Here is a 21,790-nt window from a genome sequence, read left to right as displayed (position 1 = left end):
TTTTTTCTTTTTTTTTTTTATCTTCCAGAGCTTTAAATTCCCACTCTTATGTTTTAAATTCACCAATAAAGAATGAGTCCTTGAATTCCTTGGCCCCACCCTTGACCCCAATAAAAACAGAACCCCAGGCTCTTGTGCTCTCTCTCACTCTACCCATGCCCTCCTCACTGTGTGATCCCAGATGTGCTGTGTAATTTCCTGATCCTGTTAGAAATAAGCCTTTATTTTTTTTCAAGTTTTTCTGATGATTGTTTCTAAAGGGCGTCTTACAATTTTAATAAGAAACACAAGATCTGGTCCAGCCACAACATTGCTTATTGATAAGCTGAGACCAGCATGAAACAATACCATTCTATGTTGCTATTGCACTTGTTAGTAATTATTCCTATTTCAGTGAGTGTGGATCAAGAGTATAACTTATCAGAAGCAAAGCGTCATCTTTGGCATTGCAGTTCATATACAACCAGTCACTAAATCTTACTGACTTCCACAGGGAGCCAGTAGGGTGATGGTTAAGAACACTGGTGATTATACTCAACTGTTTTGACTTGAATCCTGCTTCTTCCATTTGCTAGCTCTTTATCCTGGGAAATTTATTTAACTCTTCTGTGCATCAGTTTCTACAACTCCAAAATGGAAATGATGTTATCAGCGGTAATAAATCTTAAATTTGTTTTGGAATTGAATTAATACATCTAAAGCAGTAAAAATAATGCCTGGAATATTGTAAGTTTTGGCTATTACCTCCCTCATCCTAGATATCTCTTGAAAGCATTTATTTCCCACCATTATTATCCTAGTTTAAGCAGAAATTTGAAACACTTAAAAACAATATTATCCAAGGCTCTGAGAATTAGAAAGCAAACTTTAAAAACTGTTCAGAGTAAAACGTACGAAGACTTAAGTGATTTTTGCAGCATTTCAAACTTCTGTTCAGTGACTCAGAAAAGAATTACAGCAGTTAAGGCAGAATTTAGAGGTAAGCAAGAGGTAAGAGCTTTCTTTCAATGGTTCTCAGACTTTATGGTGCTGCACAGAATCAACTAATTCAGAGATCCTGATTCTGTAGGCCTAGGAATCTACAGTTTTAACAAATGTATCCTCATTATTCTGATACAGGTAATTCTAGAAGCAAGCTGAAATCCATACTGCTTCTCTGGCAGTGTGATAAAAGTTGACAATATGCTGAATTCTCTTTGAAATTGAATTTTCCTCTTTTTTTATCTCTAGCCCTAAAGTGAGAACAAAAAGATCATAATTATGATAATAAACTGAATGTACTTCCAGGATGTCACTGTTTTGAGCACATTTGCCATTGGATGGTAAATATAGCTTAATTTCTAGATCTAGGAATTTGTCATTATGTTAGGATTCTTTTAAGGTCCAACAGTCAGATGGCAAGACTGTTAGAAATTTGCCAAGTAAAATTCTATTTTGGGGTCTATTATATTTAGTTTAAATGTTTTTAGGTTAATTAACCCCCTCTGAAGCTCTTTGCTAATACCTCCATAGTCTCCTGGCACCATAAATACAGCTGCTAAGACAGACTACCTAAGCATAGCGTATAATAAACTGTTGGAAGGAGGCACTAACCCCCTTACCCTGTCAACCTTAGCAAACAGTGTGTTCTCTGTGGTACTCACCAAACACTTGTAGGAAGGTTGAATCAATAAGCAAGATCCTTGTACCCTGTAAACCTTCATAGATAACTTGCCCCTATGGTGCTCAGCAAGCACTTGGAAGACTGAGTCATCTCTATTTTGTTGCAGGAACTCATTTTGAGAGCAAGGGATATAAGTATTCCATCCCTATCTCATAAAGCAAGGATTCAGGATAGGGGAATGGAAACTTCATAAGGCAGACAGAAAACAAGTTAACTACTTTTTTCCCCCTTCTTAAATGGTGCATATGAATTTGAATCAGCTAACATTACAAAAGCAGTTAAGAAAATAGCTTGTAGGAAATCAGGGGAATTGTAATAATTAGGGGGAAAAATATCAGTTTTAGTTCACAAATCTCGCAAACATTGTGAGATTTCCTTTTCATTTCACTCATTGGATTTTTTAATAGTGACTATTTTTCTTGAAAAAAATTTTATATTTATCAGGATTCAGCTAAGAATTCATTGGTACTATGCTTAGGCAGTCCACTTTTGGATTATTAAGTTTAGTTTTATAACTTTGAATTTCAGTTCTCTCTTGTGGGTGGTGATTCTTTGGTTTGGGTGGTTATTGTTTAATTGCACAAGAAGATAAAAGTTCTAAATTTGAGGAAGCTTCAATGTATTTTAAGAGTGATGGATGATTCATTGATTCCAGATAGAGATATTGATAGAATTGTTTTACTGGTCAATTAAACTGCCTGCAGTTAACTTGTTTTGCAAAATGAAGGAAAATTTAATAAGTTAGGTGTAAACTAATATTTTAATGAAAAAATATTGCCCAAGATTTCTACATATCCAATGTACTGAAATTAGGATAGCTCAATCTGTTATTAAACAATAATTACCATATATTTCCATGGCACATGGTACCCTTCAAATGTTGAGTTTTACTATTGACATTTCACGAGTGAAGAGCAACATATTATGTTTAAAAGGTAGCATGGGGCTTCTGGTTTCTAGTCCAATGTGTAAGGAGCTTAGAAATCACCACTCTGTCTTAATTGTTCAGTTTGTCCTCAGCAGAACAAACTGAAAAATCAATAATTCTTCTTAGATCCAGAAGAAGAGTGAGGCCACAGGGCAAACTGCTGTCCCTGGAGAGACAGACAGATAATCACAACTTATTGGAGCATAAACACATGAGCAAAAACCTCTGCAGAAACTAGTGCTGGGGTAGGAAAAATTGAACTATAATTGCCAAGCTGCTGCAGGCTCAGTTTGGACAAGTCTGAGAGTTAAAAACTCCAGGAGAACACAGTCATAATGTTCCCACACTTTTGTGATTTCTATGACCAAGAGTCCAACCTGGTTCTCGCAGTAAATTTGGGAGAAAAATCTCCTGGTGTTTCTAGAAGGGAGAGTGGAAAGGAACCATTCAGGAAAATACCAGAACATTTTGCTTTTCTTTACAAGGCCTGCTTTCTGGTGAAACTATTTTATCAGAATTAAAACTAGTAGGGTTTTAGCAGAGACCAACTTACCTGGGGAAAAGAAATACCCAAATCCAGCTCCCTCTAGCCATCCAGTTCCACCTTAGGGGGGAAAAGCAGACAAGCAATGGTGAAATTCACAGTTCAGGGCCACAGATTCACCAAAAGTCTGAGACATAATTATAAGACCATATGATGCTTTCCCTCCCACTTTACCATTATGTTACTAAAGGCCTTTTACCAATTATGTCATGTCTACATTTCAACAGAAAATTACAAGGCATACTAAAGGGAAAAAATAAAACAAAACAAAGCACAATTTAAAGAGGCTGAACAAGCATCAGAAACAAGAATTTAAGAGGGCTTCCTGGACAAGACAGTGGAGTAGAAAGACCTTAAACTCACCTCCTCTTATAAGCCAACCAAAATCACAACTAACTGCTGAATAACCATGGATAAAAAAGATTGGAACTTACCAAAAAAGATATTCTATATTCAAAGACATAAAGAAGAAACAAAAACAAGATGGCAGGAGGGGCACACTTGTGATATAATCAAATCTCATACCCCCTGGTTGGGCAAGCCACAAACTGAAGAATAATTATATCACAGAAGTTCTTCCGCAAGAGTGAGAGTTCTGAGCCCCTTGTCAGGCTTCCCAGCCTGGGAGTCTGCACTGGGAAGAGGAGCCCTCAGAGCATTTGGCTCTGAAAGCCAGCAGGTCTTGATCAAAGGAGCTCCACAGGACTGAGGGAAACAGACATTCCACTCTTGGAAGACACACACAAGGACTCATGCATACCAGGACCCAGACCAAAAACAGTGACTTCATAGGTGACTGGGCCATACTTACCTATTGGCCTTGGAAGGTATCAGGGGGAGGGGCCAGCTGTGGCTCACTCTGGGGACAAGGACACCAGTGGCAGAAGTATCAGGGAGTATTCATTAGCATGAGCTCTCCTGGAGGCTGACATTTTGGCACAAAGACCTGGCCCCATCCAACAGCCTGTAGGCTCCAGGACTCAGACCAAACAACCAACAGGGTGGAATACAGCCTTACCCATCAACAGACAGGCTGGACAGACTGCCTTTCCTGAGCCCACAGCAACCTATAGACATGACTCTCAATATAGCTCTACCCACCAGAAGGTCAAGACATAGCTCCACCCACCATTGGGCAGGCACCAGCCCCTCCCACCAGGAAGCCTGTACGAGTCTCTAGACCAGCCTTACCCACCAGGGGACAGACAACAGATGCAAGAAAACAATAATCCTGCAGCCTGTGGAACTGAGTCCACAAACACCAGAATTTAGACAAAATGAGACAGCAGAGGAATATATTCCAGGTAAAGGAACAAGGTAAAACCCCAGAAGAACAACTAAAGGAAGTGGAGATAGGCAACCTACCTGAGAAAGAATTCAAAGTAATGATCGTGAAGATGATCCAAGAACTTGGGAAAAGAATGAATTCACAGAGTGAGAAGTTACAAGAAGTTTTTAACAAAGAGTTAGAAAATATAAAGAAACCAGAGTTAAAGAATATAGTAACTGAAATGAAAAATACACTAGGAAGAATCAATAATAGAATAAGTGAGGCAGAAGAACAGATAAGTCAGCTGGAAGAGAATGGTGGAAATCACTGTCACAGAAGAGAATAAAGAAAAAAAGAATGAAAAGAAATGAGGGCAGTTTAGAGACCCCTGGGACAACCTCAAACACACCAACATTCACTTTATAGGGTTCCTGGAAGGAGAAGAGAGAGAAAAGGGGCCTGAGAAAATACTTGAAGAGATAACATTAGCTGAGTAACAATAGCTGAAAACTTTCCTAACATGGGAAAGGAAACAGTCAACCAAGTCCAGGAAGCACAGAGAGTCCCACACAGGATTAACCCCAGGAAGAACACACTGAGACACATAGTAATCAAACTGACAACAATTAAAGATAAAGAGAAAATATTAAAAGCAACAAGGGAAAAGCAACAAATAACATACATGGGAATCTCCCTAAGCTTATCAGCTGACATTTTAACAGAAACTCTGCAGGCCAGAGGGAGTGGCACAAAGGATGAATCCAAGAAGAAGATAGAACAATTGTAAATATATATGCACCCAGCATAGGAGCACTGCAGAATATAAGGCAAATGTTAAAAGACATAAAAGGAGAAACTGACAGTAGCACAATAATAATGGGGGACTTTAATACCCCACTTATATCAATGAACAGATCATCCAGACAGAAAATCAATAATGAAACACAGGTTTTAAATGACACATTAGACCCAGCGGACTTAATCAATATTTATAGAGCATTCCATCTGAAAGCAGCTGAATGCACCAAGTGCACATGGAACATTCTCCAGGATAGATCACATTCTGGGCCACAAAGCAAGCCTTGGTAAACTAAAAACAAAAATCAAAAAACAAAAAACTGCAATCCTATCAAGCATCTTTTCAGACCACAGTGCTAAAAATCAACTACAAGAAAAAAAGACTGCAATAAAACACAGACACTAGGATGCTAAACAATATGCTACTAAACAACCAATGGATCACTGAAGAAATCAAAGAAGAAATTAAAAAATACCTAGAGACAAATGAAAATGAAAACACAATGATCCAAAACCTATGGGATGCAGCAAAAGCAATTCTAAGAAGAAAGTTTATAGCAATACAAGCTTACATCAGAAAAGAAGAAAAATCTCAAATAAACAACCTAACCTTACACCTAAAGCAACTAGAGAAAGAAGAACAAACAGAATCCAAAGTTAGTAAAAGGAAAGATATCATAAAAATGAGAGCAGAAATAAATGAAATAGAGACTAAGAAAACAACAGAAAAGATCAATGAAACTAAAAGCTGATTCTTTGAAAAGATAAACAAAATTGATAAACTTTTAGCCAGACTCAACAAGAAAAAAGAGATCCCAAATCAATAAAATTAGAAATGAAAAAGAAGTTACAAAGAACACCACAGAAATACAAGGGGCCATAAGAGATTGCTACAAGCAACTATATGCCAATAAAATGGACAATCTAGAAGAAACAAATTCTTAGAAAGGTACAATCTTCCAAGACTGAATCAGGAAGTAATAGAAAATTTAAATAGACCAATTAAAAGTACTGAAATTGAATCTGTGATTAAAAAACTCCCAAGAAACAAAAGTGCCGGACCAGATGGCTTCACAGGTAAAATCTACCAAACAGAGAAGAAAAAATTGCAGAGAAAGGAGCACTTTCAAACTGGTTCTATTAGGTCACCATCACCCTGATACCAAAACCAGACAAAGATCCACAAAATAGAAAATTACAGCCAAATATCACTAATGAACATAGACACAAAAATCCTCAGCAAAACAGTCACAAATCAAATCCAGTGATACATTAAAATGATCATACACCATGCTTAAGTGGTATTTATCCCAGGGATGCAAGGGTGTTTTGAGTATCCACAAATCAATCAGTGTGGTACACCATATTAACAAGTTGAGGAGTAAAAACCATATGATCATCTCAATAGATGCAGGAAAAGCTTTTGATGAAATTCAACATCCATTTATGATAAAAACACTCCAGAAAGTGGACATATAGGGAACCTATCTCAACATAATAAAGGCCATATATGACAAACCCACAGCTAACATCATATTCAAAGGTGAAAGCATTTCCTCTAAGATCAGAAACAAGAGAAGGATGTCCTTCTCGCCACTTTTATTCAACATAGGTTTGGAAGTCCTAGCCACAGCAATCAGAGAAGAAAAAGAAATAAAAGGAATCCAAAGTGAAAAAGAAGAAGTAATACTGTCACTGTTTAGATGACAAAAAATGATACATAGAAAATCTAAAAGATGCTACCAGAAAACTACTAGAACTCATCAACAAATTCAGTAAATTTGCAGAATAAAAATTAATACTGAGAAATCTGTTGCATCCCTATGCACTAACAATGAAGTATCAAAAAGAGAAATTAAGGAAACAATCTCATTTACCATCATAACAAAAATAATAAAATAACTAGGAATAAACTACTTAAGGAGGCAAAAAACCTGTACTCTGAAAACTGTAAGACACTGATGAAAGAAATCAAAGATGACACAAACAGATAGAAGTGTTCTTGGACTGGAAAAATCAATATTGTCAAAATGACTATACTACCCAAGGCAATTCACAGGTTTAATGCAATCCTTATCAAATTACTAATGGCATTTTTCACAGAACCAGAACAAAAACTTTTAAAGTTTTTATTGAAACACAAAAGAATAGCCAAAACAATCTTGAGAAAGACGAACAGAGCTGGAGGAATCAGGCTCCCTGACTTCAGATGATATTACAAAGCTACATTAATCAAAACAGTATGGCACTAGCACAAAAACATACATATAGATCAGTGGAACAGGATAGAGAGCCCAGAGATAAACCCATACACCCATGGTCAATTAATCTATGGCAAAGGAGGCAAGAATATACAATAGAAAAGACAGCCTCTTCAATAAGTGCTGAGAAAACTGGACAGTTACATATAAAAGAATGAAATTAGAACATTCTCTAACACCATACACAAAAATAAACTAAAAATGGATTAAAGACCTAAATATAAGACTGGAAACTATAAAACTCCTAGAGGACAACATAGGCAGAACACTCTTTGACATAAATTTCAGCAATATCTTTTTGGATCCAACTCCTAGAGTAATGGAAATAAAAACAAAAATAAACAAGTGGGACCTAGCTAAACTTAAAAGCTTTTATATAGCAAAGAAAACCATCAACAAAATGAAAATGCAACCTACCAAATGGGAGAAAATATTTGCAAATCATATGTTTGATAAGGGGTTAATATCCAAAATATGTAAAGAACTCACACAATTCAGTAATATAAACAAAACAAAACAAGTTGATTAAAAAATGAGCAGAGCATCTGAATAGACATTTTTCCAAAGAAGACATACAAATGGCCAACAGGTGCATGGAAAGGTATTTAACATCACTAATGATCAGGGAAATGAAAATCAAAACCATAATAAGGTGTCACCTCTCACCTGGCTATAATAAGGTGTCACCTCTCACCTAGAATGGCTATCATGAAAAGACAAGAGGTAAAAAGTGTTGGTGAGGATGTGGAGAAAAGGTAACCATTGTGAACTATTGGTGGGAATGTAAATTGGTGCAGCCACTATGGAAAACAGCATGGAGGCTCCTCAAAAAATTAAAAATAGAACTACTATATGATCCAGCCATTCTACTGCTGGATATTTATCTGAAGGAAGTAAGATTACTATCTTGAAAAAATGTCTGCATACGCATGTTCATTGCAGCATTATTTAAAAAGCCAAATCATGGAAATAATTTGTGTCCAATGAAGGATGAATGGATGAAGAAAATATGTATAAACAATTGAATATTATTTAGCATTAAAAAAGGAGGAAATCTTGCCATTTATGATAACATGGAGGGACCTTGAGGGCATTATGCTAAGTGAAATAAGTCAGATGAGAAAGACAAGTACTGTATGATTTTGCTTATAAGTGAAATCTAAACTAAAAAACAATGCAAAAAAAAACCAAACTAATCAAAAAAGAACAGATGATTAGTGGTTGCTGGAGGTGGGGATTGGGGTTGGGTAGGTGGGTGAAAGTGGTCAAATGGTACAAACTTCCAGTTATAAGAAAAATAAGTCTTAGAGATGTAATGTACAGCATGGTGACTATAGTCCATAACACTGTACTGAGTATTTTAAAGTTGCTAGGAGATAAATCTTAAAAGTTTTCATCACAGGGCAAAAATTTGTAACTATGTGTGTTGATGGATGTTAGGTAAAATTACTATGGAAAACATTTCACAAAATATACATAAATTAAATTATTTTGTTGTACATCTAAAACTAATACAATATTATGTGTCAATTTAAAAAATTAAAGTTGCCTCTGTGTAGTTGCACATATATAACTTTTGTGATGAAAAAAGTGGATATAAGAACCAAAGGCATGCATATCAGTAGATATCGATGATAATTATTTGCATTTCCCTGATAACACATTATGTGGAGCATCATTTCATATGCTTATTTGTTATCTGTATATCTTCTTTGGTGAGGTGTCTATTAAGGTCTTTTATCCATTTTTAATTGAAATTTTTGTTTTCTTATTGTTGAGTTTTAAGAGTTCTTTGTATAGTTTGGATAAGTTCTTTTACAGATGTTTATTTTGCAAATATTTTTGCCTAGCCTGTAACTTGTCTTCTAAGTCTCTTGCAGAGCAAAAGTTTTACATTTTAATAAAGTCTAGCTTATTAATTATTTTTTTCATGAATTTTGCTTTTGGTGTCATTATTGTATTTTAAATGACAGACTATATATTTGCACTATGCTTTATTATGTTTTTTTGCATATCTTCAACTATAAATTAAAAAAACACAGAATAAAGATTTTCTAATATTCCATTTATCCTTAAGAAAAAGGAAATTGATTTTGACTGTTTTCTCTGAAAAAAAAAGTATCCTTGTGGTTTGACAACATGGTCATTTTATTTCATGCATCATTCTAATAAAAACAGAAAAAAATTTGAAAGGGTGCTGAAGCTGTAATGCATTATTTAACTATATTAAAAAATACAGTACAAAAATTATGCTAAAATATACAAATAACTCTGGTAATCTTCTAGGTTTGTGATAATCACCTATAGAGTCTTTTAAAAAATATAACCATAAAGATAAAGATATTTGTCATATATCATATAATCATATAAATCATATAGCTTGGTTTCTAGTGTGCTTTCTTGAAATAGGCAAAAACCTTAATTGAATTGCTTCACACACTTTTAAAATTTGTCATTCTGACAAGTCCAAAAACCTTAATTGAATTGCTTCACACAGTTTTAAAATGTCATTCTGACAAGTCTTTCTAAAAAATTATCTTGTAGTTTAAATATTTATTTCTCTTCTCATTCTCATGGTTGAGATAATACTTTTTGGTAATAAATTAGGAGACAATAGGAAAATAAAATTTGACTGTGCTTTGTAAATTTTTAGCATCTTGTGAGAAGACTTATTACAGAATTCTGGCAACTTGAAGCTGGTTACTGGCTGTGATCAAGGCTTGTCTTGTGGAATTTAAATTTTATTTGAAGGCTTTGCCTCCTAAATAAACATTAAAATATATAGTTTAGAATATATCATACTAAACATTACAGTTCTCTATAGAGTTTTGGAATTGCAACCAAAGCAAAGATGAGAGTAATACTTGGGACAAAAACACATATTCTGTACCACTCCAGTGAACTGCTTTTGTTAAGATAACTGATGACCTTCACACTGGTAGACCCAGCAGTTAGTCTATAGTCTTCACCTCTCTAGAGAGCTTCACAGTGTTTATATCCTTTATTCTTGAAACACTCTCTTCATGTGAAGCATACTATTCTCCTGGTTTATCTCTGTCACAATCTCCAGATCTTTTCAGTATTTTCATTTTTTTCTCTTTTACTCTACATCTATCACCTATCTATCTATCATCTATCTATCATTTACTTTATTCAAAACCTACTGATTTAAATTTAACCTCATCTGAAAAATACCTTCACAGTGACATTTAGACTGATGTTTGACAAAAATCTGGGTTATTTGTTCTAGCCAAGTTGACATATAACATATGTCACTCTATACCCATGTACCTACCTCAGAATCCCTATCTCTGTCCCTGATAAGGCTTTCGTTTCATAAATATTGGAGTCTTTCTTGAATCCTCTATTTCTCTCACACTCAACATCCAGATAGTACTTTGACTCTACTTTTACAATATATCCTGCACAAAATGTTATATATGTTGCCATGAGTAGCATCTGGACCACCATCATCTCTTGTCTGGAGACTAATAGCCTCTTAGTTAGACTCCTTGTTGCCTCTAAAACCTGTTTTACAAACAGCAGCCACTGTGATTCTAAAGAAATGAAATGCTTCATCTTCTTTTCAATCCTCTAAAATAAAATTGAAAATTTTGCTATAAGCACATCCTTACTAGTCTGATCTCTAATAGCCACTCTAACCTTTCAAATTCTCCATCCCTGCGGGCTCCGACACTATTCTTTGTAAACACAAAGATATTTCTTGAAGTTGCAAAGGTGCACCCACCAGGGCCTTTGTACTTGCCGTTGCCGGAGACTTGAATTCTTCTCCCCAGATACTCACATGATCCGCCCCCTCACCCCACTCAGGTCTTTGATGACCTGACCACACCAACTATTTATTTATTTTCTTTTTTTGGGGGGGATGCCTTGGGTCTTATCTGCAGCACGCGGGGGCTCTGTTGAGGCGTGTGGGGTCTTTCATTGCAGCGGGGCTCTTTGTTGTGGCACATGGGCTCCAGAGCACATGGGCTCTGTAGTTTGCAGCACATGGGCTCTCTTGGTTGTGGTGTGCAAGCTCAGTAGTTGTGGCACACAGGCTTAGTTGCTCCGCAGCATGTGGGATCCCAGTTCCCAGACCAGGGATCAAACCCATGTCCCCTGCATTGGAAGGCGGATTCTTTATCATTGGACCACCAGGGAACTCCCTGACCAACCCATTTAAAGCAGTTCTCCTTGATGGTCACTATCTCTTGTTAACCCTAAAACCATATAAGATTTTACTTTTTTACCCCCCTACTCTTATTTCTATCTGATGTTATTTGATGTAATTCTGTATTTATTTCTCGTTGTCTTTCTTCCTCACTAGAATGCAAGCTCAGTGAAGTCAGACTTAATCTGCCTTTACTTCCCAGAGCCTAGAATAGTGTCTGCGCATAGTAGGTGTTCAACGGTGAATCAGAGCCATGTCCCGAGTCATGTCTTGTGGCAGTAAATATACATTGATCAGCTGCTGATCAGTCCACAGAGTAATAACATCCTTCAAAAAATCAAAACCGGGCTTCCCTGGTGGCGCAGTGATTGAGAGTCCACCTGCCGATGCAGGGGACACTGGTTTGTGCCCCGGTCTGGAAAGATCCCACATGCCACGGAGCGGCTAGGCCTGTGAGCCATTGCCGCTGAGCCTGTGCGTCCGGAGCCTGTGCTCCGCAACAGGAGAGGCCACAACAGTGAGAGGCCCATGTACAGCAAAAAAAAAAAAAAAAAAAGAAAAAAATAAAAACCAAATTTCCCAAGGGAAAAAGACACTCCAAGGGGAAAAAAATCTGTAAATAGTCCTGCTTATTCATTTATGGAGGGCATCTGTTCCATACATTCCTTATCTGCAAAGCCCTATTGTGGATGTTGCATAAAGAAGGGAGAACAGAGTTAAATAAGGAATTTATTGTGAATAAAATGTCTATGTATATAATTTTGGATAATGGCAAAATTTAGAATCCAAAATAGTCTTAAGACTTTTATTTTTGTCTTTACTAAGGCTTTAAACCAAGGATGTTTTCTTTTCTAGCCAAATATACTCTTTCCACAAACTCCAGTTAATATGATGTCCATCAGCTTGTAATTATGGTGGAGGCTCTATTTCATACAGTTTGCTGTCATGGGGAGCTGAGAAAAGTGTCAGTAGATAGAGGAAGATATAGGGTCAAGGCATTAAAAAAATTAGTTTTAGCATATTTAATGCTTGTGGGAATGACAGAGAGGAAGTCTACCTTCCGAGCACCCCAAGTTGTCATTTCCTGTTTGGGGGATATGTCCTGGGCTATAAGATAGCCTTTTCCAATCACAGCATCTCCTTTTGTGTCTGCTCTTAAGCTGAAAGGGTCCTTAGGGATTGTTCTGTCCCACTCTCTGTGTTTTACAGATAAGAAAGGCAAGATGCAATGATGCCCATACCGTCATCTCTTTCCTTAGACTGACACTGTCACTTCCTAGCTGGGCTCCACATCTCTGCCCCTCCAAGTCATCCTCCACACTGAAGCCAGCGATCTTCACAAACCACAGATCTTGTACTGTTCTGCTCCTACCACCATCTAGGGGCCCATGATTTCAGACTCCAAGTTCCAATGACCATATATTCCATTACACTTAATTAACATGTGATTTGTGGGATTTTTGTTTATAAAAATAAAGTTATAGATTAAGTTGATACATGCTAACTTGGTTGAAAAGAAAAAAAGTATGGTCTAATATGGTATGGTTCTCACTGGTTCTAGAAATGTGCTGTGCATTAGAATAATCCAGGATGTTCTTAAAAGTCCCAATGCCTGGGCTTCCCTGGTGTCACAGTGGTTCAGAATCTGCCTGCTAATGCAGGGAACATGGGTTCGAGCCCTGGTCTGGGAAGATCCCACATGCCGCGGAGCAACTAGGCCCGTGAGCCATAACTACTGAGCCTGCGCGTCTGGAGCCTGTGCTCCACAACAAGAGAGGCCACGACAGTGAGAGGCCCACGCACTGCGATGAAGAGTGGCCTTCGCTTGCCACAATTAGAGAAAGCCCTTGCACAGAAACGAAGACCCAACACGGCCAAAAATAAAAATAAATAAATTAAAAGGAGGCTCAACATTAAAAAAAAAAAGTCCCAATGCCTGATCAAAGTTCCCATCTGATCTGGCCTCTGCCTAATCTCTTCCTGGCTCCCTGCTCTGGAACACACCAGGTTTCCTCCTGCCTCAGGGCCTTTGCATTGGCTGCTTACCTCTGCGAGGATTTTTTCCCTCCTGGATTGTATACTTAGACCTGAGTTTCTCTTCAAACAGATCTCATCACTCTTTAGTTATATTTCTTTGACCCAAGAGATTACATGAGGATGGTTTGTTATATGCTGTCCTAGGACTGTCTTACCGACTTTCACTGCAGTTACCTCAGTGTGTAACTATGTGCTCACTCTTTTGGGTGATTAATGTTCCTCCTCCTTACCAGACTGAGAGGTGCATGAGTGTCATTGTTTGCACTTGTAACCTCAGTGCTTACTTAACAGAATTGCTTTTTAGGCACTCCGTAAATTTTTGTCAGGTGAATGAATCAATAGCCATGAAGAGGTCTGAGTAGTTTCTGTGAGACAGATTAGACATAAGGGAAATAATGCATTTACCTGATGATTATTTCCCAGTGTACCCTTTATTTTTCTATGCCCTCCTACAAGTTTCACCAGTTCCCTACGAGATTCACAAGGAATTGACTATTATTAGGCAGAAGTGTTTAATGATGTTGGTAGTTACTTAAAATGAAATTCAGCATGAAAAGTATATTTATTTTTTACTTTGCTTTGTTAAAAACCTTTTATATTCAGATCTTAGACCAAATATTTTGGTTTGTGTTTCCTTTGAGAAAAATGATCTATCCAATACGTATAATGAAAATATTATAACTGTTTATTATGATGCTCAGATAATTCCCATGGTCTCCTATTTTCTAGTCATTTTTCTCTTATATTAATTAAATATAATTAATTAATTATAATTAATTAGGTTCTCTTATATTAATTAAATTTCTCTAAGAAAATTTTTTCTCTTATATTAATTAGTTTTATATCAGTGTTTCAGAAAATATAAAATTACGAAATTTTCATTGAAGATAAGTTTTGCACATTAGTGGATCTCACTAGCTTTTTATCTTAGGCATCTTTCAGGATTGTTATCTCTTCTTATTTCTTTTGACCTGGATTTTGTTATTAATTTGTTTGGTGGCTTTTCTTGCTGAGTCACATTGTGCAATTGCGTCTCATGCATTTTTTAAGCCCTTGGGTATAAGGAAAGGTTAAATCCCGTTAAGAAGAAGAATTATTTTGGTAGTGTTTAACACTTATCCTTCTTGAAAAACAATAAAATGTGCCACTGCTTTCTATCCTTTACCCCAGTATGATACATTCCTTGAGCAACTGGTTGTGTTGATCATATTTGTAGCTGATAGTCCTACAGAATTTTAAGGCTCTTGGGGCCTCTTGAGAGCATCAAGATGTTAGTGGGATGAATCTGACTGTCCCACCTGGGAGCAGCAAGGCCAGGTTTCAAGCCCTCATTTTCACACTTAGTAGTTATGTGAGCTGGAATATTCTGAGTTTGTCTTCTCATCTGTAATAAACAGTAAACAGTCACAAAATTGAGTGTAGTTTAAATGAGACAATATTTCACAGTGGTAGGAGAACAAATCTGTTGGTCGTGAATCTTCTTTTCATATTATAGCTGGTGAAGCCCAGATCCAGACAAATCTGGGGGCTTTAAGCCTGTGTAAACACACTGGCAGAGCTGCGGGCCCAGGTCTTCTACACTGCATATTCCCATTTCACTATATTTAATTGATAAGTGATTTTAATTTTTGCTTCTAATGAAAATATAATTATAGAATGGGTTGGTAAGTGCTATGTTGGTTGAATAGGAACAAAACCCTGTATGGTCTAATATAATGATTTCCACTGGCTTGAACCTTACTGCACATTAGAATCATTTGGGAAACTTTTTAAAAATCCTAATGTCCAGGCTATACCCCATTCCAATTACATCACAGTATCTGAGGGTGGGACCCAAGCATGATTTTTTTTTTTTAATGACTTCCTATGCAATTTTGTACACAGAATTTGCAAAAATGCGGCTGAGAATACTCCAAACCATCTCTAGGACAGTTTTTAAAGGTCTGTTCTTCTGTTAACAGATCATATATCTTGGGGACTGTGTTAAGTGACTCTTTATGGGTTTGTTTTCTGATATATTTTCCCTTCTTCCTATTGAAATACACCACAGACCTCACATCTTTTGGTCACTTCATCCGTGTCACTAACCTGAATGCTGCTGCATCCCAAAGAGGTCAATACCTTATTTGCGAGCATTTCCAGATGTCTCTTAACAATGCATCCTGCAAAGATAACAGAGAAAGGCTCTTCTTTCAATAGCACCTGGTGTCCACATTTAATTCAGCAGGCATTAATGACTTTTATTTTAATCCCTTAATTAAATTTTTCCCTCTGGTATAAATCTAGGCTTTCTGGAACGAGGGGTGGGAGTCTTTGAGGAGATGGTACTGCCCCTTGCAGATTTACCCAGAGATTTGTGTGGGGACATGCCTGGGTAGTTTATATACGATAAGGTGATGATCTGGAAGAGTATACTTCAGCCTTCTTCGTTATTTAAAATATGAACTGGACCATTGATTTTTCAGTTGTTTTCTTTCTATAACTCAGAATTTCCTATAAGGGACTGAAAGATGCCAGGGTTGCTTATGTGTTACTGTTTCATCTCTGACAGTTTCTATTTCTCACAGAGGATCAGAGCAGGGCTGGAAACAGCTAACTTTATTTTTATTATCTACCATAAAATGAGAATGTGATGTAAATGTGCAGACAGTGTTTACCAGTTGAGGTCCTGAGGGAACAATCCACATATTTTCTTTTTTTTTTTTTAAAACACCTTTATTAGAGTATAACACCTTTATTGGAGTATAATTGCTTTACAATAATGGTGTGTTTCTGCTTTATAACAAAGTGAACCAGTTATACATATACATATGTCCCCATATCTCTTCCCTCTTGCATCTCCCTCCCTCCCACCCTCCCTATCCCACCCCTCTAGGTGGTCACAAAGCACCGAGCTGATCTACCTGTGCTATGCGGCTGCTTTCCACTAGCCATTTTACATTTGGTAGTGTATGTATGTCAATGGCACTCTCTCACTTTGTCCCAGCTTACCCTTCCCCCTTCCCCGTGTTCTCAAGTCCACTCTCTATGTCTACGTCTTTATTCCTGCCCTGCCACTAGGTTCACCAATACCATTTTTTTTTATATTCCATATATATGTATTAGCATGCAGTATTTGTTTTTCTCTTTCTGACTTACTTCACTTTGTATGACAGACTCTAGGTCCATCCACCTCACTACAAATAATTTAATTTTGTTTGTTTTTTATGGCTGAGTAATATTCCATTTTATATATGTGCCACATCTTCTTTATCCATTCATCTGTCGATGGACACTTAGGTTGCTTCTGTGTCCTGTCTATTGCAAATAGTGCTGCAATGAACATTGTGGTACATGACTTTTTGAATTATGGTTTTCTCAGGGTATATGCCCAGTAGTGGGATTGCTGGGTCGTATGGTAGTTCTATTTTTAGTTTTTTAAGGAACCTCCATACTGTTCTCCATAGTGATTGTATCAATTTACATTCCCACAATTTATTTTTAATGAATGGAAAAGCTTTCCATATAGAAAAGCAAAGTAGATACATGTGATTTTATGTAAGTTTTGTTTCATCTGACTCCGGGAAAATCTTTTGCCTGACTGAAAGACTGATGGCTCCAGGTGGTACTGGGTGACCATGCCTATAATCCTCGTGGCAGACAAGAGAGAGCAACAAGGAGAAAGGAGGTCAGGGAATGAGGAGAGAAAGCCTTGCGAGGCAGAAACTATGAGAGTGAGAGTGCAAGCTGCCCACCTGCACCTAAACAGGCAGAGTGCCTAGGGCCAAGGGCCCAATTCTTTTTTTTTTTTTTTTTTGCGGTACGTGGGCCTCTCACTGTTGTGGCCTCTCCCGTTGCGGAGCACAGGCTCCGGACACGCAGGCTCAGCGGCCACGGCTCATGGGCCCAGCCGCTCCGCAGCATGTGGGATCTTCCCGGACCGGGGCACGAACCCGTGTCCCCTGCATCGGCAGGCGGACTCTCAACAACTGCGTCACCAGGGAAGCCCCAGAGGCAGAATTCTTTAGCAGCAGAAACTCTCCCACCCACCCTACAAACATACTCAATAACATTTCTGTTTGTTACTGCTTCCCTTCTTTGAAATCACTTCAATGAAATGTCTGTTTGCATTCTCATGCCGGGGGTTGTAGATGGACAGACAAGCAGGCCGTGGAGAGTAAGCACATAAAAGAGGAGCCACCTTTGATTATCTTTTTTTACCAGTTTCTTGGTTTCATTTTGAAACTGCTTTCTCTGGTAAAAGAAACAAAAAAACTTACATGCTATCTAATATATATGTATATATATATATTCAGATCAGCCAAATCACCCCTGGCCATTAAAGGGGAGACAGCTGTTGTGGTCAGATCGCCCTCACATCCTCAATGCCTGTTTTCTGTAGGAACCTTCCATGAATTCTCTGCTCTTCATTTATGACCACGTTTTCCAAATGTATAGTGTCTACAAAAGGTATGAAAAGTTTAGGACTTATGATAATAATACTCAGTATTGGCAGTACCCACACTGAGCCCTTCATTGCTCACTGCTTTTCTCACTGACCGTGGAGTTTGAGGGTGACAGGGGAGGGCCTTCAAGATGACAGAGGAGGGCTTCCCTGGTGGCACAGTGGTTGAGAGTCCGCATGCTGATAAAGGGGACGCGGGTTCGTGCCCCGGTCCGGGAGGATCCCACATGCTACGAAGCGGCTAGGCCCATGAGTCAAGGCCGCTGAGCCTGCACGTCTGGAGCCTGTGTTCCGCAATGGGAGAGGCCACAACAGTGAGAGGCCCGCGTACCACAAAAAAAAAAAAAAAAAAAAAAAAAAAAAGATGACAGAGGAGTGAGACATGGAGATCACCTTTCTCCCCCAAAATACATCAAAAATACATCTACATGTGGAACAACTCCTACAGAACACCGACTTAACACTGACAGAAGACCTCAGACTTCCTAAAAGGCAAGAAACTCCCTACGTCCGTGGCCATGTGGCTGACAGTGTAGTGGCGCTCCGGCCGGGTGTCAGGGCTGAACTTCTGAGGTGGGAGAGCCAAATTCAGGACATTAAGCCACCAGAGCCAACCTGGCCCTACGTAATTTCAATTGGCGAGAGGTCTCCCAGAGATCTCCGTCTCAATGCTAAGACCCAGCTCCACTCAATGACCAGCAAGCTCCCATGCTGGACACCCCATGCCAAACAACTAGCAAGACAGGAACACATCCTCACCCATTAGCAGAGTGGCTGCCTAAAATCATAATAAGGTCACAGACATCCCAAAATACACCACCGGACATGGTCCTGCCCACCAGAAAGACAAGATCCAGCCTCATCCACAAGAACACAGGCACCAGTCCCCTCTACCAGGAAGCCTACACAACCCATTGAACCAACCTTACCCACTGGGGGGCAGACACCAAAAACAATGCGAACTACGAACCTGCAGCCAGCAAAAAAGAGACCCCAAACACAGTAAGTTAAGCAAAATGAGAAGACAGGTGTCCGAGTGCCAGTGGAAGCTGAAGGGGTTGGAGGTGGCCAAGGGCAAGGGCAACAGGGCCAAGCTGTAACGTTTGCAGGCTAAGGCACAGCAGCTGCGCAAGTTGGAGCGGAGCTGGGAGAAGAAGCTAGAGGAGATGCACAAGAAGGGGAAGAGCATGCCCTGGAACGTGGACACGCTCAGCAAGGCCGGCTTCAGCAAGAGCATGGTCGATACCAAGCCTGAACAGGTGGAGGTGGAGTTAGAGGAGGTGAGGGAGCAGAAACACAAAACCTTCATGGAAAAGTATGAGAAACAGAACAAGCACTTCAGCATGCTCTGCTGCTGGGATGACAGCCAGAAGTACCTGTTGGACAACGTCAACCTGGTGTGCGAGGAGACCGCCAACTACCTGGTTATTTGGTGCTTTGACCTAGAGGTGGAGGAGAAATGTGCATTGATGGAGCAGGTGGCCCACCAGACCATTGTCATGCAGTTCATCCTGGAGCTGGCCAAGAGCCTGAAGGTGGACCCTCATGCCTGCTTCTGGCAGTTCTTCACCAAGATCAAGACTGCCGACTGTCAGTACATGGAAGGCTTCAATGATGAGCTGAAGGCCTTCAAAGACTGCATGTGGGGCCGGGCCAAGCTGCGCATCAAGAAGGTCATGAAGGAGTACAAGGAGGAGGAGTGCAAGCAGCAGCTTGGCCGAGCAGCCTGGACCCCATCGAGGTATACGAGTCCCTCCCTGAGGAACTCCAGAAATGCTTTGAGGTGAATGATGTGCAGATTCTATAAGATGCCGTCAGCAAGATGGACCCCACCGACATGAAGTACCACATGCATCATGGCATCAACTCCAGTCTGGGTCCCCAACTCCAAGTCCAATGAGGCCAAGGAAGAGGAGGAAACGAGTCCCGGGGACCCTTTGCTGGAAGCCTCCAAGCTGGGTGATGAGAAAGATGTCAGCATATGACCCACCTCAGCTGCTGCCTGACTGCCTGCAGGTCCCTGTGTGCCCCTTTTCAGAAAACAAAAATAGACACCATCTCCCTAGCTCCTGGCTTCCTCCACTTTTGCTGCTCCCCCACCTAGCCTGTAGGGGCCTGCCCAACCCCTCCACCGCCGCCATACCCCCAGTGCTCATCCAAGTCTTTGCTTAGAGTCAAGGGACTTCACTGCCTGCAGCTTGCCCCACTTCAGCATTATGCAAAAGTCTCAGGGATGCAGGGAAGGGTAGAGGTTGCCAGCCTGGTCCACGGGGTAGGGATGGGGTCCCCAGCAGAGGGGCCTGCTCCAGTCACTGTGGGCTATGCTTTCACTGTTCATCCGCACTGAGTATTCTATATAGTAAACAGCAATTATCTTCCAATATACAACAGATGAAGGAGCAAAGTAAAAACTCACCAGACCAAACAAATGAAGAGGAAATAGGCAGTCTACCTGAAAAAGAACTCAGAGTACTGATATTAAAGATATGTAAAATCATGGAAATAGAATGGAGAAAATACAAGAAATATTTAACAAGGACCGAGAAGAACTAAAGAGCAAACAATGAAGAACAACAGAAAAAATGAAATTAAAAATTCTCTAGAAGGAATCAATAGAAGAATAACTGAAGCAGAAGAATGGATAAATGACTGGGAAGATAAAATAGTGGAAATAATTACCACAGAGCAGAATAAAGAAAAAAGAATGAAAAGAATTGAGGACAGTCTCAGAGACTTCTGGGACAACATTAAACACACCAACATTCGAATTATAGGGGGGCCAGAATAAGAAGAGAAAAAGAAAGGGACTGAGAAAATATTTGAAGAGATTATAGTTGAAAATTTCTCTAATATAGGAAAGGAAATAGTCAATCAAGTCCAGGAAGTGCAGAGAGTCCCATACAGGATAAATCCAAGGAGAAACACACCAAGACAAATATTAATCAAACTAACAAAAATTAAATTCAAAGAAAAAAATTAAAAGGAACAAGGGAAAAATAACAAATAACACACAAAGGAATCCCAATAAGGTTAAAAACTGATCTTTCAGCAGAAACTCTGCAAGCCAGAGGGGAATGGCAGGACATATTTAAAGTGATGAAAGGGAAACACCTACAACTAAAGTTACTCTACCCAGCAAGGATCTCATTCAGATTTGAGGGAGAAATTAAAACCTTTACAGACAAGTAAAAGCTACGAGAATTCAGCACCACCAAACCAGCTTTACAACAAATGTAAAGGAACTTCTCTAGGCAGGAAACACAAGAGAAGGAAAAGACCTACAATAACAAACCCAAAACAATTAAGAAAATGGTAATAGGGAAAAAACCTACAATTACAAACCCCAAACAATTAAGAAAATGGTAATAGGAACATACATGTCGATAATTACCTTAAATGTAAATGGGTTAAATGCTCCAACCAAAAGCCATAGACTGCCTGAATGGATACAAAAACAAGACCCATATATATGTTGCATATAAGAGACTCACTTCAGACCCAGGGACACATACAGACTGAAAGTGAGGGAACAGAAAAAGATATTCCATGCAACTGGAAATTAAAAGAAAGCTGGAGTAGCAATTCTCATATCAGACAAAATAGACTTAAAAATAAAGACTCTTACAAGAGACAAAGAAGGACACTATATAATGATCAAGGGATCAGTCCAA

The 21,790-nt window shown here is 38.9% G+C and overlaps 1 pseudogene; it reads left to right on the top strand.

The window, feature by feature from the left end:
• LOC103070609 (hsp90 co-chaperone Cdc37-like) overlaps positions 1 to 20,104 on the top strand; it is a 64,268-nt pseudogene extending 44,164 nt beyond the window's left edge.
• The last annotated feature ends 1,686 nt before the right edge of the window (positions 20,105 to 21,790 follow it).

The sequence above is a fragment of the Lipotes vexillifer genome, unplaced genomic scaffold (genome assembly GCF_000442215.2).
Source record: "Lipotes vexillifer unplaced genomic scaffold, Lipotes_vexillifer_v1.1 scaffold266, whole genome shotgun sequence".
Classification (NCBI taxonomy): Eukaryota; Metazoa; Chordata; class Mammalia; order Artiodactyla; family Lipotidae; genus Lipotes; species Lipotes vexillifer.
Note: the sequence above shows the minus strand (reverse complement) of the source record. Positions and strands in the feature narration are given on the sequence as shown.